Below are 22,199 nucleotides of genomic sequence, written 5' to 3'. Positions count from 1 at the left end.
TCTAATCAGCATATAGTTCTACATAAAAACAGACCAAAATCTATGTCTTACCCATCTAAGATACGGACAGCCAATAGTTGAGATGGATTGCCGAAAGTCTCCATAAGGGTGTGTAATTGATTTGTTGCAGAATTTACACCGATATAGAGACCTTGAAGAGAAGTGTAAAACCACATTGATCTAGATCTATAACTTTGAATACTGGCCAGCATGAAAACCATGTCCATTGTATTCTATGAGTAAGTCTTTATTACAAAGGTTGAGTGAATTGTAATGAATCGGGACAATGAAATTAGTTAGAAGGTCTGTGTAAAGTTATTACCTTAAGCCTTTGGGGTCTGAATCAATAGTCCTTTGCTCAATCATAACTGAAGTCAATGAAATGAATTCCCCCAGAAAGCTACAGAATTGAGCATAAGACATTAACATTGGAACCATTTTAGCCGCTAGCTAACAAGGTAATGTTTTAGAAAGAGAAAGATGATTTATCACAACTGCATGAAAATTTCTGAATCAGTTAGGTGACATTATACAGCCTCTGCTCCCTTGCTGGTGCATTGATTAAGTAAGATAACTTAAAGCTGTGGGTTGTCGTGTTGGAGGCACAGTCCAATATTATCTTAATTATCCCTCATTACGAATGTTGCTAAGCTAAGGCTAGAATGTGCCAGAGTTGTGAGGATGGCATTAAATAATCCATCACCTCTATAATCAGGCAAAGGATAAGTTTCAACACAGTAGGTAAGACAAGAGCTTTGTTTTTCATTTTAAATTGAATAAAAACAAAATGCTTTCTGAGTATATACAGCTCACAGGAACAGTCCTTTTATACATTCATTTCTTCAGTTATGAATGTCATTTTCTAAGGCATAGTTTATATAATTTTTTCCTTGTGTACCTTTATTGCAAAAGAACTGAGTTTACTTTAAGATCTGTAAATATACTGTTGTTTTAGAAAATAGAGCCTTGATTCCATTTAATTCACTATTCACATAAATTTTACTACAAACATCTGCACTACAAAAATTAATTTACTATAACATCAATTTTATTTAATTCATCAGTGAATGGCTATTCAGACAAGAGAGATAATGGGTTAGCTAGTGAAGTTTCTCTCTCCCCAACAAATGTGTCATTCAGAACACACACTGTTTTGTCAGTATTAAACCAATGCTTATACAATTAATTATTTTTCTTTTTTGAAGGACTAGCTTTCAAAAATAATTTTTTTTTCTAAATTGCTTGCTATAGAACAAAAAGCACTATACAGATATCTAGTTTTTAAGTCTTTCTTTAGTAAAACAAACACTTTGGATCAGATGTTCTTTCTTTTGTATATTATTTTCTGAAATCTTTGAGCCTTGTAGTAAAATTGTATAGAATTTCCTACGGTGGTCTACTCCAAAACAAACTCACGGTCATTTCAAATGAAACCTCACTCCTTTGAAAATCATTTTAATCATCATAGGATTTTTTTCCTGACATATTTGGAAATTGTAAAATATTTTGAAAACTATTTCTATGTTTATTTTCCTATTGCCTCTTAGTAGGTTTTCTTCCACAGATTTAAGAAAAACTATCAGGCATTAATCCTTTTCCCCTCTTTATATACTCATATTTCTTTCCTCTCACAAAAGATTAGGTAAGTCTTCTTTATCCAAATGTCCTGTGCTTACTTTACTATCAGTCTTTGCTCTCCCATATTCTTCAAGAGTCTACAGCACTGTCAATCTTTCGAGTATGCATAGACACCTTTCTTTTGGAATGAATAAAATGAGAACAATAAGATAAAACACTTAATCAGCTTTAAGGTTATTTAATGTATTGTTTACATTTTTTATGCCCAAACTCTTTAATTAGTGTCCTATAACTTGCTTCTCACTATTGATTCAGTATTTTGTGTTTTAGGTTCTATTGAAATTGTATTATGCGGATCACCATGGGTTTCCTAATTCTCAAGTATATTTTCCTCAGTTCTCATATTAAAGATATTGGCAACTCATTACTCTTAGTCACCTTTCTTCAAAAAACAGTTTCTCTCTTTTGGCTTCTGTGTCATAACTCTGCAGTCCATATCATGGCTTTATTTCTGGCCTCTTGTATAACTATCTTATGAAAATGTTTGCTTTTCCTCTTATTGTTAAGGTTTTAATGAGCAATTTAATTTATTCATCCAACACATGATTATTGAATGTCTGCCAAATACATAGATACACCATGAATGAATGTTGAATTTGTCAAATGCTTCTTCTGCATTTATTGAGATGATCATGCGCTTTTTCTTTAGGCTGTTGATAACAATAAATTGTATTGGTTGCTTTTTAAGTGTTGAACCAGTATATAATACTGGGATACATCTGACTGGTCATGATTAAGTTTAATTTCTGTGTATTACTGAATATATATTTTGCTAATATTTGGCCAATTATATTGTGTTCATACTCATGAGGAATATTAATCCGTAGTTTACCTCTCTTGTAATGTCTTGACTCCTTTGTATATTCAAATATTACTGGATTCATACAATGAATTGGGAAGTGTTCTTTTTTCTTTTTTCAGAAAGAGGTGGTATTGTTTTGTTTTTTTCTATCTTAAATATTTGATAGAATTTTCCCAGGAAACCACTTGTGTCTGATGTATTATTTGTTGAAAAGTTAGAATTACAATTTTGCTTTCTTTAATGAGGCTGTCATTTTTCCTCAACTTTATTGAAGCATAATTGATTAAAGCTGTATGTATTTAAGATGTATGATATGACTCTTTTTAAGATTTTATTTATTTATTCATGAGAGGCAGAGACATAGGCAGAGGGAGAAGCAGGCTTCTTGCGGGGATCCTGATGTGAAACTCGATTCCAGGACCCAGGATCACGACCTGAGCCAAAAGCAGATGCTCAACCACTGAGCTACCCAGGTGCCTGATATGATCACACACACGCACACACACACACACACACACACACACACGCACATTGTGAAACATTTACCATAATCAAGCTAATTAAAATATCCATTAACTCACATAATTGTCTTTAAAATGAGAACAACTAAGATCTACTATCTTAGCAAATTTCAGGTGTACAATACAGTATTTTAACTATGGTAGCCATGCTGTGAATCAAATCTCTCAAACCTCTTTATGGTGCATACCTGAAACTTTGTACCCTTTGATCAGTATCCAGTTTATTTCACTGGGCATAATGGCCTCCAATTCTATCCATTTTGTTACAATATATAATGGAATATTATTCAGCCTTAAAACAATCTTGATATATATCAAGATTATATATATGTCACATTTTCTTTATCCATTTCTATGTTGACAGATAAAGGTTGTTTCTATATCTTGGTTATTGATCATATAAGGATATTTTTGGTTTTGAATATAATATACATTTATAACATACACACATGCTGGCACACACACACATTTACCCTGAACTTCAGAAAAATAGTCTCAGGACTATTATTAAGTAGAAAAATACTAATGCTTATCAAGTGGCTATAGCAGTGTCTAATAAGAACTAGATAGATATATGGTATTTTTATTAATAGCAGAAGTATCCATACATCTGTATTTTAAGGTATGATAAAGAATTAAGGGCATATCGAAGTAGTGGCAGTTAACACACATTTAGATAAAATAGGAAATAGTGAATGAATAAGCAGGAATTCAATGCAACTGGTAAGCTTTTTTACTGTCCCTCCTCAGTCTTTATTCCATTTTCTTCTTGGTACAATCACTGATATCTGATATTTTTCTACTTTTATTGGTTATTCTTACCATACTGGTGTTTCTATTTTTTTTTTTGTTTACCCTGTTATTTATGCTTGGAATTTTTTAGACATTTTAGTAATAAGTTTATTGCAAAACATTATTCAACTATTTTTGTAGATGTTTTTAATTATTTAAAATATGATTTGGTCTTGAACAACAATAACAAACCCGTCTATTGACCATTTAGAGTAGTAAGTTAAGCAAAAACTCTTCGGCATTTAAAGCAGTACCTGACAGTTTCTCAAATTATTAACTACATATTTTCCATGTCACAACCTAAGGAGGAGGTTTTGTCATTTGTCACTTAGCACAGTCATTCTAGTTGTAGGCTGTTTCTGACATGACGATGACTTGAAGTGACAAAGCTATCTGATACTCTGATGTCAATCAGCATCATTATAGGATCTGTCTAGATCTGAAATTTATACAGCACTAGTTCAAGGAAGTACTTTTTTTTCATAATGTGATGGAAACTAGTCTAGCATGGCTGGAAGGGATCTTGCTAAGCAAAATGATTGCCACTCTGCAGGTTTCAATCAGTTTTCCCTTGCTATACTAAATATCAGTTCCCTTTGTGGTGGTCATATTCTGACTTGTAAAACAACCACACACCTCTGAGTATTGTGATTCTTTCATTTATGTTTTAGTTCACAAATATTAACTTTAGGAAAATTAAAAATTGTGAAAAACGTAAAAGAAAAATAAAATTCCATAATTTAGAGACATTGCTAACATGTTACAATCCAACTCATTATCCATATTATTCATTAGAACTTGTGTTGGTCAGAAATGGGACTCACTTAGGCCGACTTGTGGAAGGTGAGAACAGTCTTCCAGGTACTTAGGGCACACTGGTTCTCGGTCACTGAACACCTCTCAAAATTCTTTACTGTCACATAGAATTTGGTGGAAATGAGGCTGCTGATGGAGCCCAGGACATTGGTCTGGGACAGATTTGAGTCTCAGCTCTGTCACCAACTACAATTGTGTCCTGGGGCAAATTATTTAAAATGTCTTAATTTCTGTTTCTTCAAAGGGCAAAATGGCCTTAATAAAGTCCTAACACATCGGTTTGTCATGATTACATAAAACATAAATATAAAATGGTCTATAACCATGAACTGTTATTATTACTAATATTACGATTATTCCATGTTTTGATTTTTCTCTTTGGAGGAAAAAAAACATTTTAACATGCAAAAACTACACAAAATAATCTTACTCTTGCCTGCTCTGATGCATTATATTATTTTCAATTTCATACCCTTTTATTTCAATTAAAATTTTCTAATGATGACCCGCAAAATTTATTCCACACATTAATGTCTTATAATCCATGATTTGGAAAGCAGTGTCCTGGGGGAAAAAATGTGTTTTGTACTAAGGGATAATAATTGGGAACCTGTCTGGGACATAAAGCATCAAGAGAAAGAAGAGCAGTTAACTTTTCAGGTATTTAGAGGTAAATGATAATGGCACCGGCACTGACCACAGGCCATTGTAATGGGTACAGTTATAAAAAGGTAGGAGGTGCCTGCAATGATGACAACCCATTATGCATCAGGACCAGCATCAACAGAGAAGGCCATTAAGAGTAATGAACATGGAAATTCTACACCACGTAAAAGCAGTTCTGATAATAAGTGAACATCTGAGAATCTTTCCCTGACTTTTCAGGCATTCCTATAGACATAATGAGGCTACTATGCAAACGTTAGACTATTTGCCACTCACGTTGATGGAAACTTGTGCTATTGGAATTCATCCTATAAATTTAAAATCCCTACTATGTACTATATTATGTTAAGAATTTAATGTATTTGGGGATCCCTGGGTGGCGCAGCGGTTTGGCGCCTGCCTTTGGCCCAGGGTGCGATCCTGGAGACCCGGGATCGAGTGCCACGTTGGGCTCCCGGTGCATGGAGCCTGCTTCTCCCTCTGCCTGTGTCTCTGCCTCTCTGTCTCTCTCTGTGTGACTATCATGAATAAATAAATAAAATCTTTAAAAAAAAAAAAAAAAGAATTTAATGTATTTAACATACCAGTGGAGAAGGTTGGTTGAACACACACACGTGCACTCGCATGTATCTGGGCGGCCGGTATTTTTCTTTATTTTGCAGTTACCAATAACGGTAAACATTTCCCATATAATCAGATATTATTGTATATTTTGGTAACATATTTATGTAAATATAATGTATTTATTCAAATACTATTTATTTTCTATTTTTTATGCTAATACAATGAAAAGGATAACATGTCCTTTTCTGGAGATAAAATTTTGTGCAAAATAAAGGTGATTTTATTCTAAGAATAACGGCCTAAAAACAATTGCAGAGTCAATTGAAATAAGTTTTTGATCATTTTTGAAGTGTATTTTTCTCCCTAAACTTTATGTCCTCATTTAAATAAGATGTTTTCTTTATTCATTTATATAATTAAGGCAAGTGTACAAATTCCACGTACATATTGGGCATCATATGCATATACAAAGGAAAAAGGAGGGAATGGATGGAGGGAGGGAGAGTAGCAGAAAAGGAGGGCAGGAGGAAAGCAGTGAGGATTTGTCCCATGGATAGTTACTAAAGTACATATATCTCTTGGGCAGTTGCAATCTTAGTGCAGCTGAACAAGATACTTTGCAATGATCATCTGAAAATGCTATTTAAGTTAATTGCTCACATTTTTAACGTTGAAATATTTAATGGGACATTTGAAATAAACTTTCAACATATTTTTTACTTTTATATAGTTACATTATTTTGCTTAATGTTCATTAGATGAAAATTGTCACTTACTGGCAGTAAAGTTTCCAACTTGCTTTTTAGTTATATAGGGCCCCAAATAAAGAGCTATGCTAATTCAACTAGAATAACCTGATTATGATAGGATTCAGAATGGGGGAAAAAAAACTGTTTTCAAATGCTTTGTATATCTATATACAGAATGTAGGTCTTTCTTCTTCAGCACTACCCTCAGAAAAAGCTCTCAATTTAAAAAGAGTTAAGCATCTTCAGAAAAATTTATTTTAACCTTCACTAAAATCAAATTAGTTCTAAGATAATTTTTACCACGATTTAGATATTCTTATTAGAAGAGTATCCAACCATCAATATATCTATTATATTTCTTATATTCAAATGCCGACAACTTCACCAGCAAGGAAGAAAAATGACTTATTTTAGTTTGATTATATCAATCAATAAAATCAAGATTCTGATGAAAAGCTTACTGTACATCTCAAACTTTGGAATACTTCTTATGAAGAAGTGTTAGGCAGGCACCTACACCCATGACATTTTATCAGGCAGTCACTGCTGAAGACCTTTCCCCTCAATAGATCAAATGTCCAAAATAGCTCCCCACAAAATTTCAAAAATCATCAGTTTCAAATCTTGATATTAGTAGATTAATTCCAGGTTTGTTTCCAGTTCATAACGACTTGCCATAGCTCTAGGATTTTCAGTAATATAAAGTAGCCAGCAACTTCATGGATCTTTATCAGTTTATTTAGGCAAGTTAGAGTGAATGTCTCTTTTTTTCACTACTATTATGAGCTGTTCAATGAAGCAGAATGGTAATGAACTATGAATGTAAAATCAAACACGAATGACTCTTATTGATTAAAAACAAAACTGAGGCACTAGAAACAAAATGTAAGTTAATAAAACAATAATACAAATTTGAATGTGTAAAACCATGTCATCAAGAGACTAAGGGGGTGTCCCAGGCTAGAAACCTCCTAACTGTGGTGTTGGGAAGTGATTTTTTTTTAGGCCTTAGAATATTGCTGCATTGGGGCAGAAGTGTCACTCTTCTCTATAATCTGTAGCTTGAAATTAATTATTCATTTTGTCTCTATGTTTATCTTATGCTACTGTAGTAATAGAGTGGCTCTTTACTGTGGTAAATGAGTCATTAAAATGAAGCTTCAAATTACAGATCTAGCAGTTTCATCTAAAATTTTTTTCATACCCAATTTTTTATTGTATAATATGTATACACATATGAAAGTCGTGGGATGCAGTAAAATGAACGCTTGTGAACCACCACAACATCTGAGAACTAGATATCTCCATCACTTTGAAGCTGCTTGTGTGTTTCATCTCATCATCTTGCCTCTTTTGTAAACTTTGTCTTTAACAGTTCTTTACTTATATATATATTTTAAAGATTTTATTTATTCAGAGAGAGAGAGGCAGAGACACAGGCAGAGGGAGAAGCAGGCTCCATGCAGGGAACCCAACGTGGGACTCGATCCCGGATCTCCAGGATCACAGCCTGGGCTGCAGGCTGCACTAAACCTCTGAGCCCCCCGGGCTGCCCTTTACTTATATTTTTAATTTGATCTAATTTCAACTTGCAGAATATTTCACCGAGGCTTACAGGAAATTCTCATACACTCTTGAACCAGCTTCATCTATTATTTATATTTTCTCCTTTTTGTTGTAGTGGTTTATCTGTCCATAGATATTTACATATATGCACATATTCTAAATAAATCATTTAAGAGTCAAGTAAAGATAATATGTATGCTCTTTAACCCTAAATACTCAGTGTCTCTTACTTAGGAACAAGAGCATTTTCTTACATACTGAGAAGTTATCAAAATCAGAAAACTGTATCGAAACAATACTATTATTTAATTACTCTTATAATTTCTATTATTTAGTATTCCACATTCAAATGCCATCATATGTCCCAATAGTGGCCTTTATAGTAACTTTTTCCCTCCAGTCATGGATTAAATTCAAGATAACTTTTAATATGGCACAGCATAAAAAATACAGTCATTGATATTGAAATAGGAACGTGAGGTGATGGATGGTAGTTACACTTCTGGTGAACATAGCATAATGTTTAAACTTGCCAAATCACTATGTTGTACACCTGTAATTAATGTAACATTGTGTGTCAACTACACTCTAATAAAAAAAAAGTTGAAGATCTCTCTGTATATATTTAATCATTTGGTTTGCATTAATCTGGAACAGTTTTTTAGCCTTGCTTTGTGAGTTTTTTGCAGTATAGGACAGCTATTTTTTATGATGTCTCTCAATTTAAGGTTCATCTTGATAGAATCAAGTAATACACATTTTTATTAGGAATATCACAAAAGTGATGCGTGCCTCTCAGTGCATCATATCAAGAGGCATACAGTAATAGTTTATTGCAGTGCTATGTTTTAATATTTAAGATTGTGCCCATCAGGGTTTTTGCCTATATGGTTACTTTTATCCCTTTAGTTAATAAATATTTAGGAGGAAGGAATTTTGAGAACCTTCAATACCTTGTTTCTCACTGTAACTTCACAGCATCCATTGATGTTTTTATAACTCCTTCAAACCCCCTATGTTTATTATTAAGGGTTTTACTATAAGAAAGAATATTCTTTTTTTTTCTCAACTATGTATTTCTTTATTTATTTATATAAGTGACCTTACATGTTCTTACTTAATTCAGTGATAATCCACAAATTACCATTATTTTGATGCTTAAATTCTCCCAAAATTGGCAACCGGGAGCCACTTTAAACTAGCACCTGTATTCTATTGCCATGTTACCATCATATTTTGAGAACTGTCTTGCTTTCTGGAACACAATGTTTTAGGCTCATTTTCTACATTTTCTGACTCAGCCTTGAAATCAGTATTTCTTCCAAGGACCGCTAGATTCTTTCCATGAAGGTTGATAATTAGAGACTGAAATCTGAAAACTAGGTTTACTCATTGTTACTCATGTGACATTATTTTTTGTCTCTCTTAAAAGACAAAACTGAGATGTCTCTATCTCTCTCTCTCATTGACTCCCCCTCCCCATCTCTCTCTGTCTTTCCCCCTGACACACACACAACTTTTTGCTGACGTTTCCATATCCAATCCAACAGCACAGAATATATTCTAGATTTCCCCATTGCATAGTCAAAACTTCCTTCCCTGACAGCAAGTAACCTGGAATTCTCTGTTCTCAATAAATTTACTCATTGCTCAAGACCAGGTTACACAGAAAGTAGTTTCAGAATATGCATTTATATTTAACCCTAGAAATGGGTAAAATGAATCCATGAGCTAATGTTCAATATTTGTTTTCAAATCTTTGTTAGATAATTTTTGCACCAAGAGCAATGAAAAAGTATTAATCTCACACTCAGTGAATTTTCACAATGCATGTAAGCATGTAACCCACGTCCCTTTTAAGATATGAGAATGTTTATATTTCAGTTTCCATATAAAGGGAACTGCTATTTTTTTTAACCAAGCTTAGTTATGTTTCAGATTTTTATATAAATAGAAACATAACACGGGTACTCTTTTCTGTCTGATTTTTTTTACCTAGAGATTTATCCAGGCTGTTACATTTATTTGTAGATTAGTTCATTGTATTGCTGAGTATGAATATTCTAAGATTGCTCTACCAAATCATCTGTTGGTTGCTTTTGGTTTATTCCAGTTTGAGGCTCTTATAAAAATACAGTTGTAATGTTCATTCTAAGCTAGGCTTTGTGTGGACAGTGAAGAATCTCTATGAGTGAGCACTTTTGTGTTGCTGAATTTTTGCATATCTTCCACATGGAAATCAATACAAATATTTTGGTCATTTGATAATTTTTACCATTGAGTTGTAGAAATTTAAAATATATATTCCAGATACATGTTAGTTTTCATATATAGTATAATACATGTATTTTTCCAAAATATTTTATCCTGGTCTGTGGATTACTTATAATTTTTAGACAGTATGTTTGATAAGGAAAATGTTTTTTAATCTTTTTTATTGAGATATGATTGACATAACAAAAACTCTAGGTATTTATGTATACAACTTGATATATTTGGATATAAGTATACAGCATGAAATCAGCACTGCAATCAGTGCCATAAATTTATTCATTATCTCTAAGTTTTATCCTACCCTTTTTATTTTTCATATTGTTTTGTTTTGTTTTCATTGTGCTGAGGCCACTTAATGTAAGATCTTCCTTCTTAGCAAATTTTTAAGTATGCAATACAGTATTATTATTGTATTACCTTAGTATTATAGTATTACTAAGTATGCAATACAGTATTACAGGTCTTATGTTTTATAGCAGATCTCCAGAAATTGGAGATTGGATATTAACCCAAATCAGATTTATGGTCTGCAAATGTTTTCTTCTATGATATAGGTTGCTTTTTTACTCTGTTGATTATTCTTTTGCCATGTAAAAGCTTTTCAGTTCTATTTTTGCTTCTCTAAACTACACTATTGGCATCATATCGAAGAAATCATTGCCCCATCCAATATCTAGAAGATGTTTTCTTCTAAAATTTTATTGTTTCAGATTTCACATTTAATTCTTTGATCCATATTGATTCTTGTGTATGTTGTGAAATAAGTGTCCAATTTCATTCTTTTGCATGTAAATATTTCCCCAGCACCATTTATTCAAGAAACTATCTTTTCCCCATTGTGTAATTTTGGCACCCTTGTTGAAAATCACTTGACCAATGTGTGAATTATTTATGACCTCTCTATTCTGTTCCATTGATCTATATATCTGATTTTACCCCAGTATCATGCTTTTTTGACTACTGTATCTTTGAAGAATGTTTTGAAGTCAGAGAGTGTGATAGCCCCAGGTTTGTTCTTGCTAAAAATTGCTTTTGCTAGTCAGATTTTTGTTTGTTTTGTGGTACCAAAAGAATTTTAGAATTATTTTTTTCTATTTCTGTAAAATTACTGATGGAATTTGGATAGAGATTGTATTGAATCTATATATTGCTTATATCTATATATTGTTTTGGGGAGTATGGACATTTAACAATATTAATTCTTCCAGTCTATGAACACAGGATATCTTTCCCACTTATTTCTGTCTTTCTAAAAATCTTTGTTAAATGTGCATATTTTTCAATGTACAGGATTTCACCTCTTTGGTTAAATTAATTCCTAAGTATCTTAGTCTTTTTGATGCTCTTGTGAATGGATATTTTCCCTTCTTATTTCTTCATGAGTAGAGTAGGTTAGAGTATAGAAATGTAACTGATTTTTTTGCTAATCCTAGATCTTGCAGCATCACTGAATTCACAAATTAAGTATGTGTGTGTGTATGTGTGTATTCTTTAGTATTTTCTATGTATCAGATCATGTCATCTGCCAAAAGATAATAGTTTTACCTTTTTTATTTCAATGCCTTCAATATTTTTTTTTATTTTTTTTCTTAATTTGGCTGAGACTTCTTGTACTGTATTGAATAGGACAGGCAAGAGTGGGCATCCTGTCTTGTTCTGGATCTTAGAGGAAAATTTTAAGTTTTTACCATTGAGTGTGATATTAGCTGTGGATTTTTTACTTTATTACATGAGATAAGTTCTGAACATAACTAATTTATTGAACATTTTTATCATGAAAGAGTAAATGGAATTTTGACAAAAATTTTCTGTATTTATTGAGATAACTATATGATTTTTATCTTTCATTCTGTTAATATAGTGTATCACATTGATTGATTTGTGCATATTAAGCCACCTTTGCACCTAGAGATAAACTTACTTAGTCATAGTATATGATTATTTTAATGTCATTTGAATTATGTTTGCTAGTATTTTGTTGAGAATATTTGCATCTATGTTCATCACAGAGATCAGCCTGTAGTATGTTTTCTTTTGTTGTGGTCACTTTGGCCTTGATATTAGGGTGATACTGACCTCAAAGGTGAATTTGGAAGTATTCCCTTTTCTTATATTTCTTGGAACAGTTTAAGAATTTGTATTAATTCTTTTGTCAGTAGAATTTAACCATGAAGCCATGTTGTCTTGGGCTTTTCTTCGTTGGGAGTTTTTTGATTACTGATTCAGTCTCCTTATTTGTTATTGCTCTTTTAGGCTTTTAACTTCTTTTTGATTCTGAATTGGTAGGTTGTATGTTTCTAGGAATTTAGCTAGTTCTAAGTTGTCCAAATTGTTGGTGTATATTTATTTGTAAGGATCCTTCATATTCTTTTTATTTCTGTAGATCAGTTGTAATGTCTTCTTCATTTCTGATTTTATTTGAGTTTTCTCTTTTTTCTTAGCCTAGCTAAAATTTATGTATTTTTTTCCCAAAAAGACAGTTATTATTTCACCAGTTTTTAAATTTCTTCCTTCTTGTACTGCTTTTGTCACATTCTATACATTTTAGTGTGTGTTTTCATTTTCATTTGTCTCAAGTTTTTTTTTTTTTAATTTTTATTTATTTATGATAGGCACACAGTGAGAGAGGGAGGCAGAGACACAGGCAGAGGGAGAAGCAGGCTCCGTGCTCCGGGAGCCCGACGTGGGACTCGATCCCGGGTCTCCAGGATTGCGCCCTGGGCCAAAGGCAGGCACTAAACCGCTGCGCCACCCAGGGATCCCCTGTCTCAAGTTATTTTCTGATTTCCAACTTGGTTTCTTCTCTGACCCAATAGTTGTTTAAGAGTATGTTGTTCAGTTTCCATGTTGGAAAAGATACTTGGAATGATTTTAATCTTGTTAATTTTGTTAAGACTTGTTTTGCAACCCAACATGTGGCTTATCCTGAGGACTATTTTTTGTGCACTTGAAAACAACAAATATTCTATTGCTATTATATAGAATGTTCTGTATATATAGGTTAGGTCCATTTGTTGTAGTGTTATTCACGACTGCTGTTCCCATACTGATTTTCTATCTGGATGATTTATCCATTATACAGAGCAGAGTATTGAAGTCTCCTGCTATTATTGTAGTGCTGTCTATTTCTCCCTTCAGATCTGCCAATGTTTTTTATATATTTAGGTGTTTTGATGCTAAGCTCATATATATTTATAACTGTTATATCTTCCTGCTGAATTGAATCTTTTTTCATTATATAATGACCTTCTTGTCTCTTGTGACAGTTGTTGACTTAAAGTTTATTTTATCTGAAATAAGTATAGCCACTCTGTTCTTTTTTTGGTTACTATTTACCATTTGAATGGAATATCTCCCCTCCCCCAACATAAAGTCAGTACTGCCTTCACTTTTACCCTATATATGTCTTAAATCTAAAGTGAATCTCTTGAGTGGCATCAGCATGATGGCTGAATAATTCATCCCCCTCTCATATCCCCTCTCAACAACAACTTGCATCTATCCACAAACAAAATTGTCTTTTAGGGAACTTTGGGACACAGGTAGGAAAGTGAAACCCTGGAGCAGTCCAAGACTCTCTACCGTGTTTCAGTAATCCCTGGAGATAAGCTCAACAAGCTCAATCAAACTATAAATCCTGAAAGGACCCTGTAACTGAACCCCAGCCCATCCCAGCCATAGTCTGTGAGTAGTCCTGCTGGCACAGAGACCTAAAAGGAAACACTTGCATTTATATCTCTGGAGATCCTAAAAATGACCTGTACTTTGTTTTAGCCCCCTTATGGCCACTATCTGTCAGGAGTCCTGAGGTTTGAAAATTCCAGTGGAAGATACTCTCATGTGTCCCCAGAGATCCCATAGGCCCTTTACCCCACTTCAGCCATTCCCAGACACAACCCATAGCAGTACTGGTAGTAGCCAAAGAACTTAGCAAGAAACACTTTTGTCTTTACCTCCAAAGTCCTGAAATAGCCCTATAATCAGTGCCAGCTCCTACCAACCATAGTCTTCAAGCAGTCTTGCTCTCACAGAGACCCCACAAGAAATGCTCACATCTACATACCAGGAGATCCAAAAAAGCGTCTTATACTTGGCTCCAGTCCCCCTAAGCAGTTTTAAGGAGTCTAGTCAACTAAGAGATCTAGTAGGAGACTTGGCCATTTATACCTTTGAACCAGGTCTTCAGACCTCAATATTGGCAGTGGAACCTGAAATAGCACTAGGGTGTGATTTCGGGTCCCTCTCAGCGCAAGTCCTGTCTACCTGGGAGCTCATACAGTGACTAGGAAGAAGCTTTCCCACGGATTTGGCAGAAACCACATCTGCACACCTGGCAATAAGCCTGTTGGTTGAGGACCCAAATGCAGACCCTAAATAGATCTCTGTCTCATCGCCATCCTATTGAACAAGGTCCTGGAAGCATTTCCGTACACCCAGAGACCAGAGAGAATCCATACCTCCTCAAGCCTGTAGTTACAAATATGCCAGTTGTAGACCCCACTGCAGACCTAGGGAAGCCTCAAAACTGGCTCAAACTCAGCATGACTATGATTCTGGAGAAAAATAGAATAAAAAAAAAAAAAGGCTAAATGATTATGGGACAACATCAAGCAAATATCATATCCTAAAAATTCCAGATGGAGAAGAAAGAGCAAAAAGGGCTGAAAGCTTATTTAAGTTAATAATAGCTGAGCACTTTTAAATCTTGAGAGAGACATCCATATTCCAATACAGGAAACTAAAAGGATCCTGAGCAATATCAAAACAAATATCAAAAACGAGGAATGAACTTTGAAAACAGCAAAAGAAAAAATACTTATCATATTTAAGGGAACTTCTATTAGGCTATTTTTCTCCAAAAACCTTGCAGGCATAGAGGGAATGAATAATGTATTAAAAGTACTTAAAAAAAATTCCATCCTAGGGGCAACTGGTTGACAGTTGGCTAAGTATCCAAATCTTAGTTTCAGCTCTGGTCATGATCTCAAGGTTGTGAGATAGAGCCCTGCATCAGGCTCTGCACTCGGTACAGTCTGTTGAAGATTCTCTCTCCCTCTCCCTCTGCCCCTCCTGCTTATTCTCTCTCTCTCTCTGTCAAATAAATAAATAAGTCTTAAAAAAAAAATACCACCTTGGATTACTATACCCATCAAAACTGTCCTTCAGAAATAAAGGAAAGAGATATTCAGGTAAACAAATCTAAGAGAGGACATCACCATTAGACTTGCCTTATAAGAAATGCTAAATGCAGTTCTTGAAATTGAAATGAAAGGACACTAGTAATAATAAGAAAACATGAGAGTCATAAAAAGTCCATAATTATTTTATTTATGACTTTATCTCTATCATAAATAGACTTTTAGTCAAAATTGGTGACAAGAGACAAAGAAAGTCACTATATAGTAACAAAGGAGTCAGTTCATCAAGAGGATATAAAATTATAAGAACATACGTAGTTAACATTAGAGCACCTAAGTATTAACAGAAAAGATGGGAGAAATAGACAACAATATACTAATAGTAGAGGACTTCAATATCCCAATCTCAACACAGAATATAATACCTAGACATAAAGTTAATAAGGAAACAGCAGACTTGAATAACACTATGGACCAAATGGACCTTACTGACATGTACAAAGCATTTGATCCAATACCAGCAAAAAACTCACTTTTCTCAAGCACACACAGAATGCTCTCCAGGAGAGATCAAATGTTGAACCACAAAACAAGCCTCAACAAATATGAAAAGATTGAAATAATATAAATAAAATGGTATGAAACTAGAAATCAATGACAGGAGGAAAATGGAAGTATTCAGATATAACAATGAAATTAACACATTCCTCAACAAATAATAGGTCAAAGAGAAGGTAAAGGGAAAATCAGAATCTTGAGACTATTGAAAATAAAAAGAACATTTCAAAAATTATGGGATGCAGTGAAAGCAATTCTAAGAGGAAAATTTATTTATTTTTTTAATTTTTATTTATTTATGATAGTCACACACACAGAGAGAGAGAGAGGCAGAGACACAGGCAGAGGGAGAAGCAGGCTCCATGCACCAGGAGACCAACGTGGGATTCGATCCCGGGTCTCCAGGATTGCGCCCTGAGCCAAAGGCAGGCGCCAAACTGCTGCACCACCCAGGGATCCCTAAGAGGAAAATTTATAGCAAAATTTATGCATACACTAATAGAAAGAAGATATCAGATAAACAACTTAAGTTTATATATAAAGAAATTAGAAAATTAGGAACTATCTAAGTCCAAAGTTAACAATAGGAAAAATATAATAAACAGTAGAGCAGAAATAAAATAGACCAGAAACATAATAGAAGAAAAATCATTGAAACTAAGATTTGGTTTTTGAAAGACAAACATACTAGATAAAACTTTAGCTCCATTAAACAAGGAAAAAAGAAGACTCAAATAAGGAAAATTAGAAATGAAAGAGGAAACATTACAATTCACATCACAGACACAAAGGAACATGAGACACTAGTAGGAGCACGAACAAATCAGTTAACATAGAAGAAATGAATAAATACTAGAAATGTATAATCTACCAAAAAAAATCTAAGAAATAGGAAATCTGAACAGATCATTAATGAGAAAGGGGACTGAAACAGTAACCAAAAACCTCCCAATGACAACAGAAAAGCCCAGGACCAGATGGTTTCACTGATGATTTCTACAATACATTTAAGGAAAAATTTAAATTAATGCCAATCCATCTCAAATTCTTCCAAAATATGAAAAGAAGGGAACACTTCAGACTTATTTTACAGGATCAACATTACCTTGATTCCAAAGCCAGATAAAGATTCTTTTTTTTTTTTTTTTTTGTGGAACACAATGAATCGCTTTTATTTCGTTATGCATCCACATCTCAGCATTTAGTGGTCCTGAACAGAAAAGTGGAAAGATGCAGCAATTTGCCAGGAAGTGAAGCCCGCCAATTTTGGGGATCTGCTGTGCACGCTGAGTTCTTTCTCGATCCCTGCTGAGGAACATGAGACACAGCAGCACCAAAACCAAAGTATGCACCGAATCCAAGGTTCTTTTCGTTCCAGTTGTCAGATTCCAAACTAGACCCAAATGGATTATAAGATGACCACATGAGAACCCTGTTTAAAACTTCTTCAATTGTTAAAAGCAAAAGCAATTACAGGAAAAGAAAACAATTCATTCAGAGGGATCGTGTGTGCTTACAAGTGTCTTCTGTAGCCTTTCTCCAAATTTTACCACCAAGCACTTTGAGAGTGGGCAGGTCTGAGTACCCCTGGTGACTGTTCTTTTCACTTTATCAAAACCTGAGCTAAAAAAACGGCATCAGCTGATGATGACAGCAGAGGGTGGCAGGGCTGAGGACCCAAAATTCATTCCCAGGCTGGTGGAGAGTAAATGTGATTCCAAACTAAACAAGGGAAGTCAGAGACTCTTTCCAACCTTACCTGATGGCTTCTGGCCAAAGCAAGGAGTAGTATTGGGTGGTGATGGTGCAAAAAGGGACTTGAGGAGGAAGGAAAAAGTAGCACCCCTCGATTAAGGTAGGGGAGAAGATATGGGGAAAGCCCTGAATCCCTCACCAAAGGCCAATTTCAGAGGGGAGCAGAGGGGGTTGCAATCTATGCTTCGGCCGAGGGTGGTCATGGGAAGTGGAGAAAGGATGATGGCTTCGAGGGGGGAGGGCATCATTTAAGACTTAAAAAAAAGAAACCAGGGGTGCAGCTGGAGCACCCCTGCACACCCAGCAGTAGTCCCACAGGCTGCAACCTGAAACCTTCATGCCTATTCTAGCAAGCCACCCCAAGCTGGAGGGCTGTTGTAGGGCCGGAGGGGTGGGTGGAGGGAGGGAGGGAGGGAGGGAGCCAGCAGGAGGAGAAGGGGAGAAGGCAGAGACCCAAGGCCATGTAATCAGCAGCAAGGTGATTGTGTGATGTGTCTTTTCACAGTTGAGTTAGATGTGCACCACCGGTTAGGATGGGAATCAATTTAAATATACTTTCTTGATCCCAGAAGTTCAACTATGTGGACAGTGGTTACACTTGACAGGATGATTGTTATAGCACAACTTATATATTTCAAATGGACATAAATTAGTATCATTTACAGTATCTTAAGATAAACTGCCTTTGAATGGGAGCTTCCTTTCCAGTACTTTTGAGGTCTACAAGACGTATCTAGAAAATGTACTACTGTGGAAAATGACTGCTTAAATCGAATGGGGGGGGAGGGGAGGGTGGTTTCTCTTTTTGATTAATTGCTGTAACACTATCCTTCGGGGGCTGAGGGAGTTTCATGTTTTCTTTAGACATCATTAGGCGCCGGAGCTCTTGCAGGACAACTTTGATGCTATATGAATTCTGCCATTTTGCTAGCATGGATATTGTTCTTGGGTCCACCACTCCATTAGAACTATTGACTCCATTCATATTAAATTTTGTTACAAATCTTACAAAGGTGGGTGCTCCTGGGTATTTAGGTCCACATTCTATTTTAAGGCTGTATATTCAGTTTTCATAAATTGTTCTTGGAGGCCCAATTATCATCCCTGTCCATCTTGTGTCATGTCTTCATCATCTTCTAGACCCCAGCTAACTGTGCCATCTCCTACTCCTTTATGGCCTTCTTCCAGTTCTTCTAACAGTTGAAAATTGCGAGGGACTTTTACTCCTGAGTTCACATTGAGGCTTGAGCCATTTCTGGGTGTTTTCCAGAACAGAGCCGAGGCATTGGGGCCAGGTAGGGGATGAGGCCAAGCCCGTGGTGGCTGCTGTCTTGCATCGCTGTCACTCCCAGATAAAGATTCTATCTATCTATCTATCTATCTATCTATCTATCTATCTATCCAGCTAAAAGAACAGAAAACTATGCACCAATATCCAATATCCCTGGTGAATATATGTGCTAAAATTCTCAACACAATATTAGTAAACCTACTTTTCAACAGCACATTAAAAGGATCATATATCATGATCAACTAAGTTACCCCTGGGATGCAAAGATTATTGAATACATGCAAATCAATATTTGCATATTAATAGAATAAAGTGTAAAAAATCACAGGATCCTCTCAATAAACACATCAAAGGATATTGATTTTTGTTTTAACAAGTAGACTCCTTGACTGGTCTCAAATTCCAAACTCTTTCTTCTGTAATAGGCAGCAGATGAAATCTCCCATCCACAGTGTTTCCAACTTCCCACTCACTTTCCACTGGACTTGTTGAAGTCTTCCCCACATACATAAAGTTCAAAAACCAGCCAAGCTTTGGGATGGAGTTTCAGATTTGGGAATTTCCCCACTGCATAGCTCCCTGCTTTAAAAGACTTCACCTCATTTTCCAACCACTCTGGTGCTCCTCTACTCTATCCTCTGACTCCTAGATTGGTGAAATTGAAACTTTTCTGTTATGTTTTACCAACCTCATGGGGGAAGTTGCCTTCAGGAGGAAAATGAATGCTCATGAACACAAATTATCACTCATTGCAATTCTCCTTTTTAAGATTTTGTTTTACTCTTTTTCCCCTGCATTTATTCATTCTTCAATTGCTGCAAATACATTTTTAGAAAATATGTTTCCAGATTTTAATCTGTTGGAGAGTTAATAATATAAAAGCTTTCCTACCATATGCAGACATGAATCCTCCATCTAGTAATTTTTAGTCTTTGTTCATTATTTGTTTCCTTTTTTAAAGATTTTATTTATTTATTTGAGAGAGAGCAAGAAAGAGAGAGAGACGGAGAGAGAGAGCACAAGCAGGGTGAGGGGCAGAGGGAGAAACAGACTCCCCCTGAACACAGAATCCAGTGTGGGACTCGTTCCCAGGACTGTAGAATCATGACCTGAGCTGAAGACAGATACCTAACAAGGGACTCACCCAAACTCCCCTATTATTTGTTTTAAATTGCTTCAAACTCTTGTAACACAAAAAAGTAAGTATGTATGTGAATGTCTTCTACCTACCTACCTTCAAACTCTTGTAACACAAAAAAGTAAGTATGTATGTGAATGTCTTCTACCTACACATATGCAATAAGTAAGTATGTATGTGAATGTCTTCTACCTACAAATAAAAGCTATTAAGTATTTTGTATGTATTATTTTGTAAATAGAATAGTGTATAGTTTTAAGTAACGTTTGCCAAATGTTTACTGATGGTCATTTGTTAACAGATAACAGAGAATAGAACTTATTTTAGATCAAATAAATTAGAACTTCAGGGTCCTTATTGCATAACAGAAATAGAATTTGAAACATATCTAACTGACAAAATTCTCTATCCTACAAGTATTAATTGAAGTGTTATACTTCATAGATCAGAAAATAGACAATCTCAAATATACATATAGTTAATAATTAGATATGTTTACAGATTGTCTTAATATATCTTTGGTTTATTTTCATGGATCATGTTGTAATAATGAATAGATCTGAAAAATATCTGTCATAATCTGATGAGAGTTAAAATTCTATACTGTGAAACTTTTTAACTAAAAAAAATATTTCTCAAAAGAAATTTCAATTGCCTATTTTAAAGAAAAATAACCTTAAAAAAAAGGAAAGAAAATACCTTATCATCCATTCTAAAAAGTAAAGTCAGCTCTAGAGTGGCTCTAGTGATTCAGGGAGATCCTGTAAAGACTTGCCCCACTTTTCTTAGAGGACTTGGCCAAATGAAACACTTGGAGAATATCCTTCTAAGAGGACTAGAAATTAAAAATCCACACAATGTATTCCATATAGTGGGGACAGGGCCTATGTCTTTTATAAATCTGAGTCTCTAAGCTTGGAACATTGCCTAAAATTTGTTAGCAGTTGGGTTGTATGAATAAAAATTATTGTTAATACTTGAAATGGAAATTAACCCCTGTGATAATTTTGGTATATTTTGGAGCTCTTTTTTTTTTTTCAGCATTATTCTGTTCACCACATAGACCCATGGAACTTCTGGGCTGCTGAGATATAGGATTCATAGTCAGCAGGACACCTAAAAGCCTAGTTTGATTTAGGTGGCTTATCCTTTGAGTTATACACTTGAACAACTCCACTTTAAATAATATATATTGTGGGGACACCTAGGTGGCTCAGTGGTTGAGCGTCTGCTTTCAGCTCAGGGCAGAGTCCTGGGATCAAGTCCCGCATCGGGCTCCCTCTGCCTATGTTTCTACCTCTTCCTCTCTGTGTGTCGTTCATGAATAAATAAATAAAATCTTTTAAAATAAATAAATGAAAAAAAATCATATATATTGTGAATCACAAATGAGGGAAACAAGTGATGAAATGGTAAAGGATCTTTATGTAAGGGTTTGCTTTTGTTTATATTTTGTTCTAGAAACTTGTGAATTTTTACAAAATGCCAATAGCATATAAGTTATGATTATGGATCTAGTACAAAGACATTGTAAAGAGATAGTACTCAGCTTTCTTTTCAACTACTGTTTGGATATAAGTACACATTTGAGATGTTGTTCCCTTAAACTCCACAAATCTGTCTTAAAAGGAAATAGAAGCTGGGACACTTGGGTGGCTCAGTCAGTTAAGCCTCCAACTCTTGGTTTGACTCAAGTCATGATCTCATGGGTCTTGGAATCAAGCCTCCCACCCAGGCTCCTCACTCAGCGAGGATTCTGCTTGAAGATTCTCTGCCTCTGCCTCTCTGCCCCTCCACCCCAACCCCTGCACAAACACACTCTCTCTCTCTCTCAAATAAATAAATAAATAAATAAATAAATAAATAAATAAATATTTTAAAAGGAAATAAAACCTAATAACAACTCAATTATTTACTATTTATCAAGGATA

The 22,199-nt window shown here is 34.8% G+C and overlaps 1 long non-coding RNA gene and 1 pseudogene across 1 annotated transcript in view; both read right to left on the bottom strand.

The window, feature by feature from the left end:
* Nucleotides 1–22,199, bottom strand: part of LOC140608073 (uncharacterized) — a 96,562-nt gene that overhangs the window by 12,307 nt on the left and 62,056 nt on the right. The window lies entirely within an intron of this gene.
* On the bottom strand, nucleotides 17,019–19,823 carry LOC140607742 (ubiquitin-conjugating enzyme E2 variant 1 pseudogene; annotated as a pseudogene).

The sequence above is a fragment of the Canis lupus genome, chromosome 17, assembly GCF_048164855.1.
Source record: "Canis lupus baileyi chromosome 17, mCanLup2.hap1, whole genome shotgun sequence".
NCBI lineage: Eukaryota > Metazoa > Chordata > Mammalia > Carnivora > Canidae > Canis > Canis lupus.
Note: the sequence above shows the minus strand (reverse complement) of the source record. Positions and strands in the feature narration are given on the sequence as shown.